The sequence below is a fragment of the Tachypleus tridentatus genome, unplaced genomic scaffold (assembly GCF_004210375.1).
Source record: "Tachypleus tridentatus isolate NWPU-2018 unplaced genomic scaffold, ASM421037v1 Hic_cluster_2, whole genome shotgun sequence".
NCBI lineage: Eukaryota > Metazoa > Arthropoda > Merostomata > Xiphosura > Limulidae > Tachypleus > Tachypleus tridentatus.
In genome coordinates this window covers 25280560-25299500 of record NW_027467782.1, presented here as the reverse complement: position 1 = coordinate 25299500, position 18941 = coordinate 25280560, and the positions used below count along the sequence as shown (strand labels likewise).

General features: G+C 32.8%; 1 long non-coding RNA gene across 2 annotated transcripts in view; it reads right to left on the bottom strand.

Annotated features, from left to right (window-relative positions):
* The window catches only part of LOC143242910 (uncharacterized), an 85190-nt gene extending 66858 nt beyond the window's left edge, over positions 1 to 18332 (bottom strand). The window contains exons 1-2 of one of the 2 annotated variants that reach the window (XR_013023434.1): positions 17846 to 18332; positions 8726 to 8842 (exon numbers count right to left, since the gene is read on the bottom strand). This is a non-coding gene — a long non-coding RNA (uncharacterized LOC143242910). The remainder of the gene's footprint in view (positions 1 to 8725; positions 8843 to 17845) is intronic. The other variant, XR_013023435.1, reaches the window with a different exon arrangement.
* Between the last annotated feature and the right edge of the window lie 609 nt (positions 18333 to 18941).

Below are 18941 nucleotides of genomic sequence, written 5' to 3'. Positions count from 1 at the left end.
CTTCGACTAGATCATCTATCTCTTCGCCTTCTTCTACCTCTGTAACGTAGCTTTCATTTTCTTCATATCTTCCAGTGCAGCTATAAAATAAATTACTAAAAGTATTTTGTTTGTTTGTTTGTAATTAAGGTCAAAGCTACACAATGGGTTACCTGTGTTGTGCCCATCACGAATATCGTAACCCGTATTTTGGCGTTTTGAGCTTTCAGACTCACTACTGAGTCACTTGGGGCATGAGACTAATATTACGTATGTAAAAAATAATTTAGTAAAAATCAACAACCGCTAAACAAAACAAAAAAGATGGAATAAATATAAATGTAAATGTACATTTATTAATGTAAGTTGTTTAATACATGGAAATCTAATTTTGTCCACAATGCATATTGTTATTTTTTCCCTTTGATATAAACGTGGAAAATTAAATAAGTGACTGCTTTTAATCACATATGACCTCTGTGGGACAGAGGTAAGTTTTTGGATTCACAACGGTGAGATCAGGGGTTCCATTACTCTCGGTGGATACAGCAGATAGCCCGATGTGGATTTGTTATAAGAAAAACATGTACACACGCACACATAATCATGGGCCCAGCATGGCCAAGTGGTTACGGCACTCGACTTGTAATCTTAGGGACGCGGGTTTGAATCCCCGTCACACCACACATGCTCACCCTTTTAGACGTGGGGGCGTTATAATGTTACGGCCAGTCCCACTATTCATTAATAAAGAGTAATCCAAAAGTTGGCGGTGGATGGTGATTGCTAGCTGCCTTCTCTCTAGTCTTACACTGCTAAATTAGGGACGGCTAGCGCAGATAGCCCTCGAGTAGCTTGCGCGAAATTAAAAACAATAAAAAAAAACACATAATAATGTATATAAATGGCCCGGCATGGCCAAGTGGGTTAAGGCGTTCCACTCGTAACCTGAAGGCTGCACCAAACATGCTCGCCCTTTCAGCCGTAGGGGCGTTATTATGTAAGGGTAAATCCAACTATTCTTTACCTACGAGGTAAAGAGTAGCCTAAGAGTTGGCGGTGGGTGGTGATGACTATCTGGCTTCCCTTCAGTGTTACACTGCTAAATTAGGGACAGCTAGCGCAGATTGCCCATGAGTATCTTTGAGCGAAATTTAAAAAACAAACAAACAAAGCAAATATATAAAAATATGAAAAAAAAACGAAATTTAAATATATTAGTGTTATTGAAAGATGTTGGTTAGGTCATCTATTAATTCCTCATATTATTGCTTTCTTTAATATGTTAACAAAAGTTTATAAAGTGTATTGATCTGCTCCAAAAACGTTAGTACAGTACCACCATATTAACACAGCAAACTTATAGACCCAGTAAAATAAAAAAACAAACAAAACCTCTTTCACCCAATGTTTTCTTTTAGTTATTTTTTTAGTTAACATTTTCTTTTATTGGCTGTCATAAAATGGTACAACGGGAAACATGTAGGCCTACAATGCTAAAAATCAAGTATACATATCTATGGTGAGCACAGCAGAAATAATCCATTGCACAGATTTGTTCTTGACACTAAACAAATTTATTAGTCCTTCTATTTTACAAAAAAAAAACTTAAAATAATAAACTTTCTTAGAAACTATTGTCTTTTTGTATGATTTTTATAAGAAAAAATCACATTCAATAAAAAACCTTTTAAATTTTATTTTGGCTCTTTCCTTTCTTTTTGAAGTTGTAAAATAAATTAAGAAAATATTTTGGTAACTTGAGACCTGTATTGATGTAGAATTTGTGGTAGCATATCATTATTGATGTTTTATTTATTCGGAAAGAAAATAGGCTATTTTTATATGAAAGTGTTTGATTTTTTTTATTATATTAAATTAACTTTCATGATAAATATTATTACTCAAGTATTAACATTTAGAAGTTTCATCACTTCTAAAAGTGCCTGAAGGTGTCACACATGAATAATCGGATAAGTTAAGGTATGATTAGTTTTTAAACTTTATTTATTATTTTCTTGAGTTATTATTAGACTTCTGACTCGAAATTTGCAGGTCACGGGCTCGAATCCCGCCACCAAAAATGTTCGCGTTTTCAGTCGTGGGGGAGATATAACGTGACAGCCAGTTGAAATACACCATAGCCCATTGTTTAGCTTTGTGCTTATTAACAAACAACAAAAATCAATGGACTGAACCCCAACTAAATTACCAGACACTGTGCGAAAGTTTCCCAAATTTAAAAAAAAAAATTGATACAAAAACACAAGAATTAAAGTTTAATTTAGATATTAAATCAAAATATTTAGATAGATAAATCTAAACACTTGTTACAAAGAACAATAGATGCGTTAATGTAACACTTGTTCCAAAGAACAAGAGAACTAATGTTAATATTGCACTTGTTACAAAGAACAACAGTCACTCATTTTAATGTAACACTTGTTACAAAGAACAAAAAGAAATCGTGATAATGTAACACTTCCTACAAAAAAAGACACTCATGTTAGTGTAACATTTATTATAAAGAACAAGAGTACTCGTGTTAATATAACACTTGTTTCAAAGAACAAAAGACACTCATATTTAGATAACACTTGTTACAAAGAACAAGAGAACACGTGTTTATGTAACACTTGTTACAAAGAACAAGAGAACTCGTCAATATAACACTTGTTACAAACAACAAGAAAACTCGTTAATACAACACTTGGTAAAATAAGTAGGAGACACTCGTGTTAATGTAACACTTGTTACACAGAAAGAGACAATCATATTAAGGTTACACTTGTTACAAAGAAAGAGACAATCATATTAATCACTTGTTAATATAACACTTAATATAACACTTCTTAAAAGAACATGAGACACTCATCTTAGTTTAACACTTATTGCAAAGAACCTGAGAAATCGTTTAAATATAACACTTGTTAGAAAGAACAAAAGACACTCATCTTAATGTAACACTTGTTGCAAATAACAAAAAAACAATCATATCAATCTAACACTTGTTTCAAAGAACAACAGAAATCTTGTTATTATAACACTTGTTACAAAGAACACAGAGAACAAGAGACTGATGTCAATATAACACTTGTTACAAAGAACAAAAGACACTCATGTTTATGTAACACTTGTTAGAAAAAAACAAGACTCACTCATTTTAATGTAACACTTGTTAAAAGAACAAGAGAACTCGTGTTAATATAACACTTGTTACAAAGAATAAGACACACTCATGTTAATGTAACACTTGTTACAAAGAACAAGAAACAATCATGTTATACTAACATTTGTTAAAAAGAACAAGAGATCTCGTGTTAATATAACACTTTTACAAAGAATAAGAGAACTCGTGTTAATGTAACACTTAAAAGAACGACACTTGTTACAAAAAAAAAAGAAAACTCGTTAATGTAACACTTGTTACAAAAAACAAGAGACTCGTGTTAATGTAACACTTGTTACAAAGAACAAGAGACACTTATATTAATATAACACTTGTTACAAAGAACACGACACTCATGTTAATGTAACACTTGTTACAAACAGACACTCAAACACTCACACTTGTTACAAAGAACAAAACACTCACGTTTATGTAACAGTTGTTACAAAAAAACAAGAGACATTCATGTTAATATAACACTTGTTACAATGAGCAAGAGAAACTCGTGTTAATGTAACACTTATTCCAAAGAACAAGTGAACTCGTGTTAATATAACACTTAAATAGAAAACGAGAAACAATCATATTTATGTAACACTTTTTACAAAGAACAAAAGAAGTCTTGTTAATATAACACTTGTTACAAAGAACAATAGACACTCATGTTAATGTAAAACTTTTACAAAGAACAAGAGAACTAGTGTTAATGAAACATTTGTTACAAACAAGAGAACTCGTGTCAATGTAACACTTGTAACAAAGAACAAGAAAACTCGTGTTAATATAACACTTGTTACAAAAAACGAGAAACAATCATGTTAACATAACACTTGTTACAAAAAACGAGAAACAATCATGTTAACATAACACTTGCTACAAAGAGTCAAAAGAAATTGTGATAATATAACACTTGTTACAAAGAACAAGAGACAATCGTGTTAATGTAACACTTGTTACACAGAAAGAGACACTCATGTTAATATAACACTTGTTACAAAGAACAAGGGACACACAAGTTAATGTAACACTTGTTAAAAAGAACAAGACACACTCATGTTTATGTAACAATTGTTACAAGGAACAAGAGAACTCGTGTTAATATAACATTTGTTACAAAGAACAAGAGACACTCATGTTAATATAACACTTGTTACAAAGAACAAGAGACACTCGTGTTAATGTAACACTTGTTACAAAGAAAAGAGACACTCATGTTAATATAACACTTGTTACAAAGAACAAGAGACACTCATGTTAATGTAACACTTGTTAAAAGAACAAGAGACATGTTAATATAACACTTGTTACAAAGAACAAGAGAACTCGTTTATATGTAACACTTGTTAAAAAAAACAAGAGAACTCGTGTTAATATAACACTTGTTACAAAGAACAAGAGACACTCATGTTAATGTAACACTTGTTACAAAAGAACAAGAGAACTCATGTTAATGTAACACTTGTTTTAAAGAACAAGAGACACTCATGTTAATGTAACACTTGTTACAAAGAGAAAAGAAATCGTGATAATATAACACTTGTTACAAACAAGAGAACTCGTGTTTATGTAACACTTGTTACAAAGAACAAAAGACCATCATGTCAATGTAACACTTGTTAAAAAGAACAAGAGAACTCGTGTTAATATAACACTTGTTACAAAGAACAAGAGACACTCATGTTAATATAACACTTGTTACAAAGAAAAAGAAATCAATCGTGTTAATATAACACTTGTTACAAAGAACAAGAGACACTCATGTTAATATAACACTTGTTACAAAGAACAAGAGAAATCATATTAATATAACACTTGTTACAAAGAACAAGAGACATCATGTTAATATAACACTTGTTACAAAGAACAAGAGAACTCGTGTTAATATAACACTTGTTACAAAGAACAAGAGACACTCATGTTAATGTAACACTTGTTACAAAGAACAAGAGACACTCGTGTTAATGTAACACTTGTTACAAAGAACAAGAAACACTCATGTTAATATAACACTTGTTACAAAGAACAATTGAACACTCATGTTAATGTAACACTTGTTACAAAGAAAAAGAATCATGTTAATGTAACACTTGTTACAAAGAACAAGAGACACTCATGTTAATGTAACACTTGTTACAAAGAACAAGAGACACTCATGTTAATATAACACTTGTTACAAAGAACAAGAGACACTCATGTTAATGTAACACTTGTTACAAAGAACAAGAGAAATCGTGTTAATATAACACTTGTTACAAAGAACAAGAGACACTCATGTTAATGTAACACTTGTTACAAAGAAGAAGAGAACTCGTGTTAATATAACACTTGTTACAAAGAACAAGAGACACTCATGTTAATATAACACTTGTTACAAAGAACAAGAGACACTCATGTTAATGTAACACTTGTTACAAAGAACAAGAGACACTCATGTTAATATAACACTTGTTACAAAGAACAAGAAAACTCATGTTTAATGTAACACTTGTTACAAAGAACTAGAGACACTCATGTTAATATAACACTTGTTACAAAGAACAAGAGACACTCATGTTAATATAACACTTGTTACAAAGAACAAGAGACACTCATGTTAATATAACACTTGTTACAAAGAACAAGAGACACTCATGTTAATGTAACAATTGTTACAAAGAACAAGAGAACAACATGTTAATATAACACTTGTTACAAAGAACTAGAGACACTCATGTTAATGTAACACTTGTTACAAAAAACAAGAGACACTCATGTTAATATAACACTTGTTACAAAGAACAAGAGACACTCATGTTAATGTAACACTTGTTACAAAGAACAAGAGACACTCATGTTAATATAACACTTGTTACAAAGAACAAGAGACAATCATGTTAATGTAACACTTGTTACAAAGAACAAGAAGACACTCATGTTAATATAACACTTGTTACAAAGAACAAGAGACACTCATGTTAATGTAACACTTGTTACAAAGAACAAGAGACACTCATGTTAATGTAACACTTGTTACAAAGAACAAGAGACACTCATGTTAATATAACACTTGTTACAAAGAACAAGGGACACTCATGTTAATGTAACACTTGTTACAAAGAACAAGAGACAATCATGTTAATATAACACTTGTTACAAAGAACAAGAGACACTCATGTTAATGTAACACTTGTTACAAAGAACAAGAGACACTCATGTTAATATAACACTTGTTACAAAGAACAAGAGACACTCATGTTAATGTAACACTTGTTACAAAGAACAAGAGACACTCATGTTAATATAACACTTGTTACAAAGAACAAAAGACACTCATGTTAATGTAACACTTGTTACAAAGAACAAAAGACACTCGTGTTAATATAACACTTGTTACAAAGAACAAGAGAACTCGTGTTAATGTAACACTTGTTACAAAGAACAAGAGACACTCATGTTAATGTAACACTTGTTACAAAGAACAAGAGACACTCATGTTAATATAACACTTGTTACAAAGAACAAGAGACACTCATGTTAATATAACACTTGTTACAAAGAACAAGAGACACTCATGTTAATGTAACACTTGTTACAAAGAACAAGAGACACTCATGTTAATGTAACACTTGTTACAAAGAACAAGAGACACTCATGTTAATGTAACACTTGTTACAAAGAACAAGAGACACTCATGTTAATGTAACACTTGTTACAAAGAACAAGAGACACTCATGTTAATGTAACACTTGTTACAAAGAACAAGAGACACTCATGTTAATATAACACTTGTTACAAAGAACAAGAGACACTCGTGTTAATGTAACACTTGTTACAAAGAACAAGAGACACTCGTGTTAATGTAACACTTGTTACAAAGAACAAGAGACACTCATGTTAATGTAACACTTGTTACAAAGAACAAGAGACACTCATGTTAATGTAACACTTGTTACAAAGAACAAGAGACAATCATGTTAATATAACACTTGTTACAAAGAACAAGAGAACACTCATGTTAATGTAACACTTGTTACAAAGAACAAGAGACACTCATGTTAATGTAACACTTGTTACAAAGAACAAGAGACACTCATGTTAATGTAACACTTGTTACAAAGAACAAGAGACAACTTTTCTGTTAATGTAACACTTGTTATAAAGAACAAGAGACTCTCATGTTAATTGTACACTTGTTACATTAAACAAGAGACACTCTTGTTAATTGTAACAAATGTTATAAAGAACAAGAGACACTCTTGTTTGTAATTGTAACAAGTGTTACAAAGAAACAAGTGTTAGAACTCGAGTTTTGTTTTTGTACACTTGTTACAAAATAACAAGAGACACTCATGTTAATGTAACACTTGTTACGAAGAACAAGAAACAATCTTGTTAATATAACACTTGTTACAAAGAACAAGAGACACTCATGTTAATGTAACACTTGTTACAAAGAACAAGAGAACTCGTGTTAATATAACACTTGTTACAAAGAACAAGAGACACTCATGTTAATGTAACACTTGTTACAAAGAACAAGAAACAATCATGTTAATATAACACTTGTTACAAAGAACAAGAGACAATCATGTTAATATAACACTTGTTACAAAGAACAAGAGAACTCGTGTTAATATAACACTTGTTACAAAGAACAAGAGACACTCATGTTAATGTAACACTTGTTACAAAGAACAAGAGACACTCATGTTAATGTAACACTTATTACAAAGAACGAGAAGTCGTGCTAATATAACACTTGTTACAAAGAACAAGAGAACTCGTGTTAATATAACACTTGTTACAAAGAACAAGAAATCTCTTGTTAATATAACACTTGTTACAAAAAAACGAGAAATAATCATGTTAATATAACACTTGTTACAAAGAACAAAAGACACTCATGTTAATATAACACTTGTTTCAAAGAACAAGAGAATTCGTGTTAATATAACACTTGTTACAAATAACAAGAGACACTCATGTTTATGTAACACTTGTTACAAAGAACAAGAGAACTCGTGTTTATGTAACACTAGTTACAAAGAACAAGAGAAATCGTGTTTATGTAACATTTGTTAGAAAGAACAAGAGACAGTCATGTTAATGTATCACTTGTCACAGAAAGAACAAGAGAATTCGTGTTAATATAACACTTATTCCTTGTTCTTTGTTACAGTCCAATCGTTGGAGTTCTCCTGTTACATATTATAATTTATCTTGGACAAGTCTCTGATTTATTATGTTATGTATGTTACACATTATGATTTCAAAAATATCCTGGACATTTTAATTTAGAACTTAAATAAATATTAATAGGTATCAAATTTATGATACTTGCCAACAAGACATACACACAATTTTCTTTGTTAACACAAATATAAATTTATATACAAAAAAACAATACAATTTAAAATAATGATGATTACAAATAGTGAATACAAATAATTATTTGTATACAAAAATTTTACAAACTCACAAACAATATTCAGTCTTCTATGTGGTCTGGAACTGAATATTTTATTGACAGCCTTACACTGCTTTATATGTAAATATCAAATACATATAAATATATACACAGGTATAGATAATACATACCCTTTGTTTTATGGTTTTAAACTTTTGATTATCAGACAAGTCACTGCAGTCTCTTTGAGTAAACGCTGTACTTTTCTCATGTGAAGAAATAGAACCTATGATAGACACTTGAACTTCCTGAAAATAACAACAAACAAAACAGCCATAATTGTCGTTAGGTCATCTGTAAAGAAACTTAATATATTACCTAAAATGAAAACAGAAAAAGTGCAAATTTCAATGTAAAAAAGAGACTGTTGGAAATAATAGGCAGTTATGAAGTTGTATAAACTATCTTGAGTTACACTTACAATTAAGATTTAATTAATCAATCAGTATAAATAGTTATTTACAACTTCCAACTGATAAGAACTGATTTCCATACAGTACTTAATAATAAGATCTTTATTAGAGTGTAATTTAGGCTAATGCAGTGAGTTATGTGGAATCTTTAATAATATACTATGTTCAAGTAGAGCTGCATTAGTATCAGAAAAATTGGATACAGAAACTTTATAATAGAAAATTCTATGAGATATTTATATAATGAAGTAGTACAGAATCTCTTAGTAACTGAGTTCATGAAAGAAAAAGACTGGGTTCAAAATAACTACAAACAAACAATCCTTTTTAATTCACTAACACAAACATTGCGTGTGTATACTTGCCCAAGGAACAATAAACAGTCTCTTCTACAAAAATAAGTATCATCATTTTATTGAGCTTAAACTATCTACCAGACTGTTTAAACTCAATATTTCTCACTTTACAGGCAACATCAGATTCATCAAGAGGCTCATTACACCATGAGCAGAATAGGTGTGAGCTCAATACAATGGTAAGGAGAAAGATAACTTAAACAACATCAAATTACCTACCTGTATATATATATGAACACACACACACACAGAACAAATTATAAATTCAAAAACATACTATGTCAAATACTGATTGAGGTGTTTAAGACTGTTAAGGGAAATTATAAACGTAACAGTTGTCTTTAACTAAGACAACTTTATTTTTCTAACAGGGTAGCTGACCTCTCAAAAGGATTGCTTTCAGATGTAGTACATGCAGTTAATCTGAGGAAGTTAAAGGAAGACACATTACATATCTAAATAATAAGGGATGGCTTTGAGTGTTTTGTTATTATTTTAGGGTTTAGTACAGTGGATAGGACAGTCTCAACATACTGGCATATTCCTTGTTGTTTTTAAATTACATGTATTTATTTGTACACACAATATTTTTCTCTCTCCCCTAATTCAGGCTTGTCTTCAAACTAGTAGATAATTTTAACTTTCAAAAAAATAAAATTCAAAGTTGAACCATGGTTACACAGTGTGTTAAGTTTTTACCATTCCTGTGAACACTTATGACAAAGACAGCACAACCCTTAGACAAAGAACTCAATACACCATCCTAATTTTAAAATTCTCCATAAAAAGAATTCAATATCATAATTTTATTAACACGCCTTACAACACAGAAATTTACCACCAAAGTACAGAACAACTATATAAACCCTATAATGAACACTTCAGAAACTTTTAACAAAGAAATGCAATAAAGAAAACCCTTCCATAATGATTATACAAAATAAATTTTAACATAGCAGAAAATACAAATTTCAATCTCAATACAAAATGATTTAAATAATATACATTTAATGTATAGTTACAATGAAAAATAATGTTTAAGAATAATACATAAAACTGCAAACAATGAAATGCAAAATAACCCTTGAATAACAACTCATGACATAAGAGGAAGCTATTCTTTAAATGAAATAAAGATAGATAAATTAATAACTTCTTTTGCTCTATGACAAATGAAGAACAAATCAGCATTAGATCAAAAATTAAGCCTTTATACATTAAATAAAATTACTTCTAAAAAAATTTAAAAGTATATATAAAATAACACTTAATAATACATACTAAACAAATTAATCTTTTGAAGAAATTCAGTACTAACATAATGATTATAATAAAAAAATGTAGGGACATATGTACTGAAATTGGTATGTTTACATTATAAAACCAAATAAATCAAACCCACTAGCCAGCCACTGCAAATTATGTATACTTTAATCAATTACTCATTCTTAAATACCAAAAACAATATATCAGAAGAGAAAAAGCAAATAATAAAAAGAGAAAATACCACAATGCTTATATATCACTCAATTAAATATATATATATATATATATACACATACAGGGAGTGAACAAAAGAAGTTGCCCCTTTTAAAATGTTAATTTGTTATGTCTTTTAATAAATAATAGAAAAATTTGTAAAAACTATGTTTTAGAATGTGCTATTTTTTCAAATATGATATCAAATCCTAATTTTACATGGCTTTTGTAAATACCTGAACTTTTATGATTTTGTGACATTTTATCATAAGAAGTGATGTGCACCCTGCTACAGTTTCTTAGATATTCTTATTCCTAGTTGCCTACAATTGTTAAAATTAGGATTTAAGATCATATTTGAACAGATCTCATCAAGTGTGTTCTAAAAACGTACGTTTTAGATATTTTTCTGTTATCTAATAAAAGATATAACAAATTAAAAAGGCAACTTTTTTTTGTCCACCTCCTGCACATGGGCAAAATTTATACTAACCTAAGCAGCAGAAATTAGGTCTAACTTTCATCAGTCACACTTCATATCCAACATCACACCCTCTATAGTGGCAGTGGATCACCACTTGGCTGCTGTGGTGTCTTTTATTATTTCTCTAGCTCAGTCTAAAGTTTGGCTGGCTTAAGCCAGCTCTGTCAGCAGCTGGTGGTGTTACTGCAGTAGATATTTGCAGTTATACATGGTCCAAGCTTTTTGTGGATATTTCCTGACGTGCATACTTTAAAAAATTGAACTTGCATCACTGTCAGGACTATGGCAATGAATGTTGATGGTTTCATTTACAAGTCAGCCATCATCTGCAATTGAAGCAATCTTCAGAACCTCTTGGTCACTGGCCTCATATTTAACACTGCCAGTAGTCCAGTGATCCCTTTGTTTATCCCTCTGTTGTTATTGATGACACTACTGACAATAAGATCTTCACAGTTTGTTGGCTACTAGCAACAATGATTCCAAAGGTGTGGTATTTGTTATTTGTGGTACTGAGTTCTGGAAGACGTGTTTCTCTGCCACCCAACATTCAGCTGTCCTTTAGGACAACCTCAACTCTCACAGGGCTTCTCTGGCTTAGAGATATAGTGATATTTTGCACAGACCAATGCACGTACACTACTTGTGGCTCATTGTTTATAGACACATTATGATAAGACACTTAGGGAGAGGGTTCTTGATACTGAAGGGCCTACCATTCATCTTTCTTGATAACAATGTTTTGGAAGCTGACTGCCATGTCTGCACCACTGGTACAAAGGTGGTGCTTAGCTAATCATTAGTGGATTCTGCCACTCTGTCCAATAAGGTGTAAGGCTCTTAGGTCTGCTTGGTCTCCAGACTTCAGAATCAGTTAGGTCCCAAATGTCCAATGAATGACCTGGCAATGCATCTTTTAGCATAGATTTTACTAGGTGGAATGTCAGGCTGGATCCACGTGTCTTTGGGTCAATATGAAAATCTAGTTCATTACCAAAAAGAAAGTGCTGGATGTCCACTGTTATTTGCCAAACAAATATAATAGTTTTATAATACTATAAAGCTTCAGCACACTAAGGAACTTCACTTCACTGACTAGTTTGAGAACATGACAGCCAAAATGGTCAAAAATTTGATCTTAAACAGTAAAAGAACAGATTAAAAATACAAAATTGGGTGAATACCTATTAATCAGATGGTCAGTCTAGTGTGTAGGTTGAAAAAGTTATAACTGCCAGGTTATAACTATTACACTCCTCTCAAAAATCTATCTTTCGGGTGGAATAATCAACAGACTACTACTGTCAAGTGATACTGGTATGTAGGTTCAAATGTACTCATAATCGAATCATCCATGGAATGTATATGCCCAGTGTCTGTGAACTTTCTCAGTCCACTGGCTTCACTGTGACTTTGTTGACCAATACCTTATCAGCTGTGCTGTTCTTTGTTGTCATTCCTTTGATAATGGCAAACATGCTTAGCCTTCAGCCAAAATCCAAACACTCCAATACCATCTACACGTAAACAGTACTCAGTTCCAATAAAAAAAATTGAAATCAAGATTACAAAACTTGTTCCTATGCAGAAGCTGGCTCAGGTTAGGTGAAACCAACCAACCTATACTTCTGACCATTAGAATCCACTAATGTTCATACTGTCATTCTTTAAGGATCATTTTCCACACACCCCACTAGTACAATGGTAAGTCTATGGATTTACATCAGCAGATAGCTCAAGGTGGCTTTGCTATAAGAAAACACACACACATTGTTTATACACATGTGAAGACTTTAAGGCCTCTTATGCTGATGAAACTAAATGCCAACTTAAAATACCAGCATTTGAATATATCGCTATACCTATAAAATTGGAAAAAGTTATAAACCTTTCCAACTCTGTTATCTACCATCAATAAAAACAGGACATCCAATTTTTCTCTCCAACTTTAAAATATTTCTGACAGCAATGTCTGAATCAGGAAGGTATCAAGTTTCATTTATTATAACTATATATGACAAGCAACATTATATCAGCAATGTATTTTCAAAGTACCTACAATATTGCCAAAGAAACAAATGGACTTATCTCAATTGGAAAGTAACATAAATTTAGATTTATTAGTATGCGTAAGTTGTCAAAATTTCATCATTCTTTACTAATATCAGATAATCAAACCACATAATGTTTTCTTTTGATAGAATTTATAGTATTTTAGAATGCACTTAACACTACAATCCAATATATTTTCTCACATTATAATAAACCAATTGCAAAATACGTAAAAGAAATTGTGATTATAAAGAGTTTTTTGCAGTAATTATGTCATATCTCAAAACCAATATGGCACAAGAAGGTTAAACTTCACAGGGGTATAAAGGATATTATGTGGATATAAAGGCCAAAGTTGTCATATGATGCCATTAAGAGCACCACATAATGTCTGATCAATAATAACAACTGTTAAAATGTGCTGTCCTAGCACCCAGAATGCATTGCATTAAGGTAACAATGAACATCATATTAAGTTCACAAATCTTATTTGGTATGCTGGCCACTTCCCAGAATATTGTATCTTTGAGTCCGCATGATATATGTACAATTTCAGACAGTCCCACAAACAGAAGTTAACTAGTGTCAGGCCCATTGAATGAGTTGGCAACTCACAAGAAGAGAAATGTGAAATTATTCTGCCTTTAACAGGTTCCTGCAAGATATGTTCCAACTAGTTACCAATAGGTGAAGAATCACCATTCTGCATGAAAACAATAATTTCCACCACATTCTGTCGATGAAACTAACATTAGTTATGTTCATTGCACAGTACCCTGCAGCATGAAATGTACACGTTTGCATTTCACATGCTGACGGGTATCAGAAATGTCATGATCTAGTAATAAAGTCAGTTGTAAAAACCACACCACCCTGTCATCTTAGTATGATGAAGGTGTTTAGGAAATGTTATATATGGATTAGTTTCCAACCAGATAATACAGTTGAATGTGTTGACAATTTCAAAATGAGTGAAATGTGCTACATCAGTCAATACCACATTGGCAAGAAAATGTTCAATAACTCCCAGTCTTTTATATAATTAACAATGGTTAAATTCATTTTTTTTAAATCTTTAAACATAATACAGCATTTCAGGAAACATTTCAAAGCTGACTAAAGAGCTCATTGAACAGTTGAAGTTGCCAAATCCTGACACAGGGTAACAAAACATCCATTGCTGCATCCATATGTACTTGAGCTGACTTTTTCAGACCTCAGCAACAGCGTCAGCTAACTAGGTGTTGATGAGCTCTATATGGTTTATAACAAATCCAACCTATCTCCTTGTATTTCTTTTATAATTATACAACAACAATACTGGAATAAAGCCCTCTGCAGATGTTATGCACTCTGTAATTCCCTCAGTACTGCTTTAATGTTGTAGCCTATTGTGTAATTACACTTTACTAGCTCATCTATCTGTAAACTTGTCAATTTCATGTTGGTTAAATGAACTACACTGCAATCGAAAGAGCCATTTATACCAATCAGAAATGAATCAAAGTGACCTTCCTTTCACATGATACTCATTACAACCCTGTACAATTTCAACTTCCTATCCCATGCTGTTTGTGAGAAATAATGTGCTGAGCTGTGGCACTTTCTTTGTAATCACCTTGTACTCCAGTGAATGACTTTTACATGCACACTTAGTTTGGATCACTCATAAAAACTTATGGCATTTTATGTATGGAGCTGCTGCTGTCTGCTTTATTAAAACAAAATAAAAGGAAATCTTAGTTCAAACAAACATGTCACTAAACTATATCAAGGTTAAAATGTATTTTAACTAATTTCCAGTAAAAGCTAAATGAAAGTATGAATTTATATTGTACAAAGCAGGGGTTCTCAACCTTTTTTGACTTGCGGCAAACTAGGACAAGCTGAAAATTTTGCGGCAAACCTGGAAAGCCTTAACGATTTTTTTAGGTACACGTTATACGGCAGAGTTAAAGCCTTAGAACGAAAGTCACGGCCAAAGCAAGCGATAGTATTGTCATGTGCAGATGACATTAATATCGCTTGCTTTGGCCGTGATTTTGTTCTAAGGCTTGTTAACGATTTTGTGGTATAACAGAAAATTTAACACTTTTTATTTTTACACATTTTCAATGTAACGCTTGTGCCTGCTTCCGAGAGCAAATAAAATTGAAGCGAGGCTCTAACATAGACAAACAAGTTCGCATTTGATCATCGACTATAAGAAGCCTCTCTCTCTTTGTGGCTTTAATTTCAGTCAATGCTGAAAATCCAATTTCGCAAAACCACGAAGATGCAAATGAAAGCAGAACTTCAACTGCTTTTGAACTGATTGCAGGATATGAATTTTTAATGGAGATCCAAAACTCATCCAAGCTCTTTTCGGGAAACAATGACTGATAAAATTTGTCGTTTCGTAAATCAATGAGCTGTTCTTCCTCCTCAGTTGTAAGATTTGTTGTCTCGTTGATTCCGAATGGATAGATCACCCAGTTATATTCATCGATAGCAAGTGACGGGAAGTAATGTTTTAGTGCGGACTGTAGATCGCTTAATGTGTTCAAAATTTGAGGGACATTCGTTAATGGAAGGAAAACAATCAAGGACTCCTTTCGAGATCTTATTCTTCCACAGCGTCAACTTTTCATCGAAGGCCTTCAGTTTGGATGTTGCAGTAATAATGTTTTCAGATGGTCCTTGGAGACTTTACTTCAGAGAATTTAATTTGTCAAACAAGTCAGAGAGAAATTGAACCTTCAGCCACAAGATCTCATCATGAAAAGAAAATTCAAAACCTGCTTCCTCAATTACTTCAGTTTTTTAGTTGGACAAGACGCTTTAACACCTGTCCTTTCAAAGGCCACCGAACTTCAGTGTGATACAGTAGCTTTTCGTAGGCCTGGCATGGCCGAGCGCGTTAAGGCATGCGCTCGTAATCTGAGGGTCGCGGGTTCGCATCCGAGTCCCGCTAAACATGCTCGCTCTTTCAGCCGTGGGGGCGTTATAATGGGACGGTCAATCCCACTTTTCGTTGGTAAAAGAGTAGCCCAAGAGTTAGCGGTGGGTGGTGATGACTAGCTGCCTTCCCTCTAGTCTTACACTGCTAAATTAGGGACGGCTAGCACAGATAGCCCTCGAGAAGCTTTGTGCGAAATTCCAAAAACAAACAAAAAACAATGCTTTTTGTAGTGTGAATCCATCGCCTCACAGAGAAGAGAGAAAAGTCGAGACTAAAGTGGCCGAGACTTGATGAAATTTACTACTTGAATAACTTGATTCATAACAGACTGCAAATCTTTCAGTAAAGATTTGGAGGCGAGCACCTCTCTGTGAATCATGCAGTGAACAATCCTAATGTTTGGATTTTGTTGGCGCACCAGAATGACGAATCCCTTCTTTTTACCTTACATTGAAGAACAGCCATCGGTGCAAACGCTGACACAGTTATTCCAATGTAATTTGAAGAGCAAAATGTTTTCATTCACCAACTCGAAAATGTCTTGGCCTTTCCTGTACTTTTTAAATCTTTGCAAAATTAGTATTCGTTTTCGATTTTCCATCTTTTATGAATCGAACAAAAGTCAGAACTTGAGATTTTCCACTAACGTCAGAAGATTCATCAACTTCAAGAGACCAGAGCAGAGACAATTCATCTTCAGGCGCTTCCACGTGTTCGCAAACTTGATCCTTCAAATCCAACGATAAGTCTACAATTTTGCGCGAAATTGGGTCATTGGACAGTGGAACTTACTTAACCTTTTTGGCAGCATCCGTTCCAAGCATAGTTTCAACAATGATTGCTTACGCTGGCACAATGACTGATTGGGCCTCCGTATGCGCTTTCTTGCATTTTGCCAACAATTGAACAACCTTATAACTTGCAATCAATTCTTTTTCGGGCAGCTTCATCTGTTTCACAAGCTTCCTTGATCGCTCATGTTGTTGAGCCGCGAGATTCTTGAAGTAATCTTTTGGTTTATCCTTCACAGCTGAATGCTTTGTTTCCAAGTGTCTCTTCAGTTTGCCAGGAACAAACGCCTCGTTCGATAAAGCTGCATTGGAGAGTAGGCAAAATGGTAATTGAGAATGTTCCGATTCCAAAGCGTTTTTGTACTTTCGTTTGATTTCTTGTTTTTGATTCAACACATTCTCCTTTGCAGCACCAGACTTACTTGAATTTTTTTTCATGGATAAATGATAAGCTAATTCATACACGATAAGCACGAAGTTCTGTAGTTGATATAAAATTCCTACCTACAGAGTAGTAGCTGTAGCTTACCGCAGAATGAGAACGTGTTCCAGAAAGCAGTTTGATTGTTTGATGCATCATTTATAACGTACGAAGCGCTTTTTATGCATAATAAAAATTCACTGTTAATTCATACCATTATAGTTAAATGAAAAATGTGTTGGTGAAACATAGTAGCCTACTTTTTTTCAAATTAATATAAATCAAACATAATTATGTGAATCATACATACTTACATTACAATTTTTGATGGAACCTTTTGTAGTCCATTTCTTAAGCTTTTTCTAATCACATTAGCCATCTTAAGCCTAATGTTTGGAAGAGCGTAAACTTAAAACTCAATAAATCACTAAATTAAAAACACAAAAGCTTAATAAAAGTTCTGGATTTTCAAAAACGTAAAAAGGATGGTAAAGCTTTTGATATTACCAACAGTTTTCTGCATTTCTCGAAATTATGTTATTATAGATAACTAAGAGTACTTACGTTTAAATGATTCTCCCAAAACGGTTAAAAACGTTCTATTTTGCTGAGCAACCGCAATTCAATATCGCAGAATAGAACAATGTAGTATAACCAATCAAATTTAGCTAAGAACAAGCGACACTTTACAAAAACGAAAAGAAAAATGAATATGCTTTCTAAAATTAACAAATGTTTAAGTAATCCACTTTTTAACACATTTTTCATAATTTTTGCAACCACTTTATTTTTTATTAATTTTACCAAAATTAATTCAAATAAAAAGTAGTTACGTTATATGCAATAAAACCTAAATGACAAGTTTGTCGTTGTTGTTGTTTTGAATTAAGCACAAAGCTACACAATAGGCTATCTGTGCTCAGCCCACCACGGCTATCGAAAGCCGGATTTTAGCGTTGTAAGTCCACAAACATTCCGCTGAGCCACTGGGTAGTAAATGACAAGTAATTAGAAAAATTAATCAATAATGGCATGTTTAATTATTTTTAGGCCCGGCATGGCCAAGCGCGTTAAGGCGTGCGACTCGTAATCTAAGGATCTCGGATTCGCATCCCCATCGCGCCAAACATGCTCGCCTTTTCAACCGTGGGGGGCGTTATAATGTTACTGTCAATCCCACTATTTGTTGGTAAAAGAGTAGCCCAAGAGTTGGCGGTGGGTGGTGATGACTAGCTGCCTTCCCTCTAGTCTCACACTGCTAAATTAGGGACGGCTAGCACAGATAGCCCTCGAGTAGCTTTGTGCGAAATTCAAAACATTTGCTGCTTTCTTGTTTTCTTAAAAATACGGGCTATCAGTGATGCGTATGTGTTTTCTTATAGTAAAGCCACATCGGGCCATCTGCTGAGT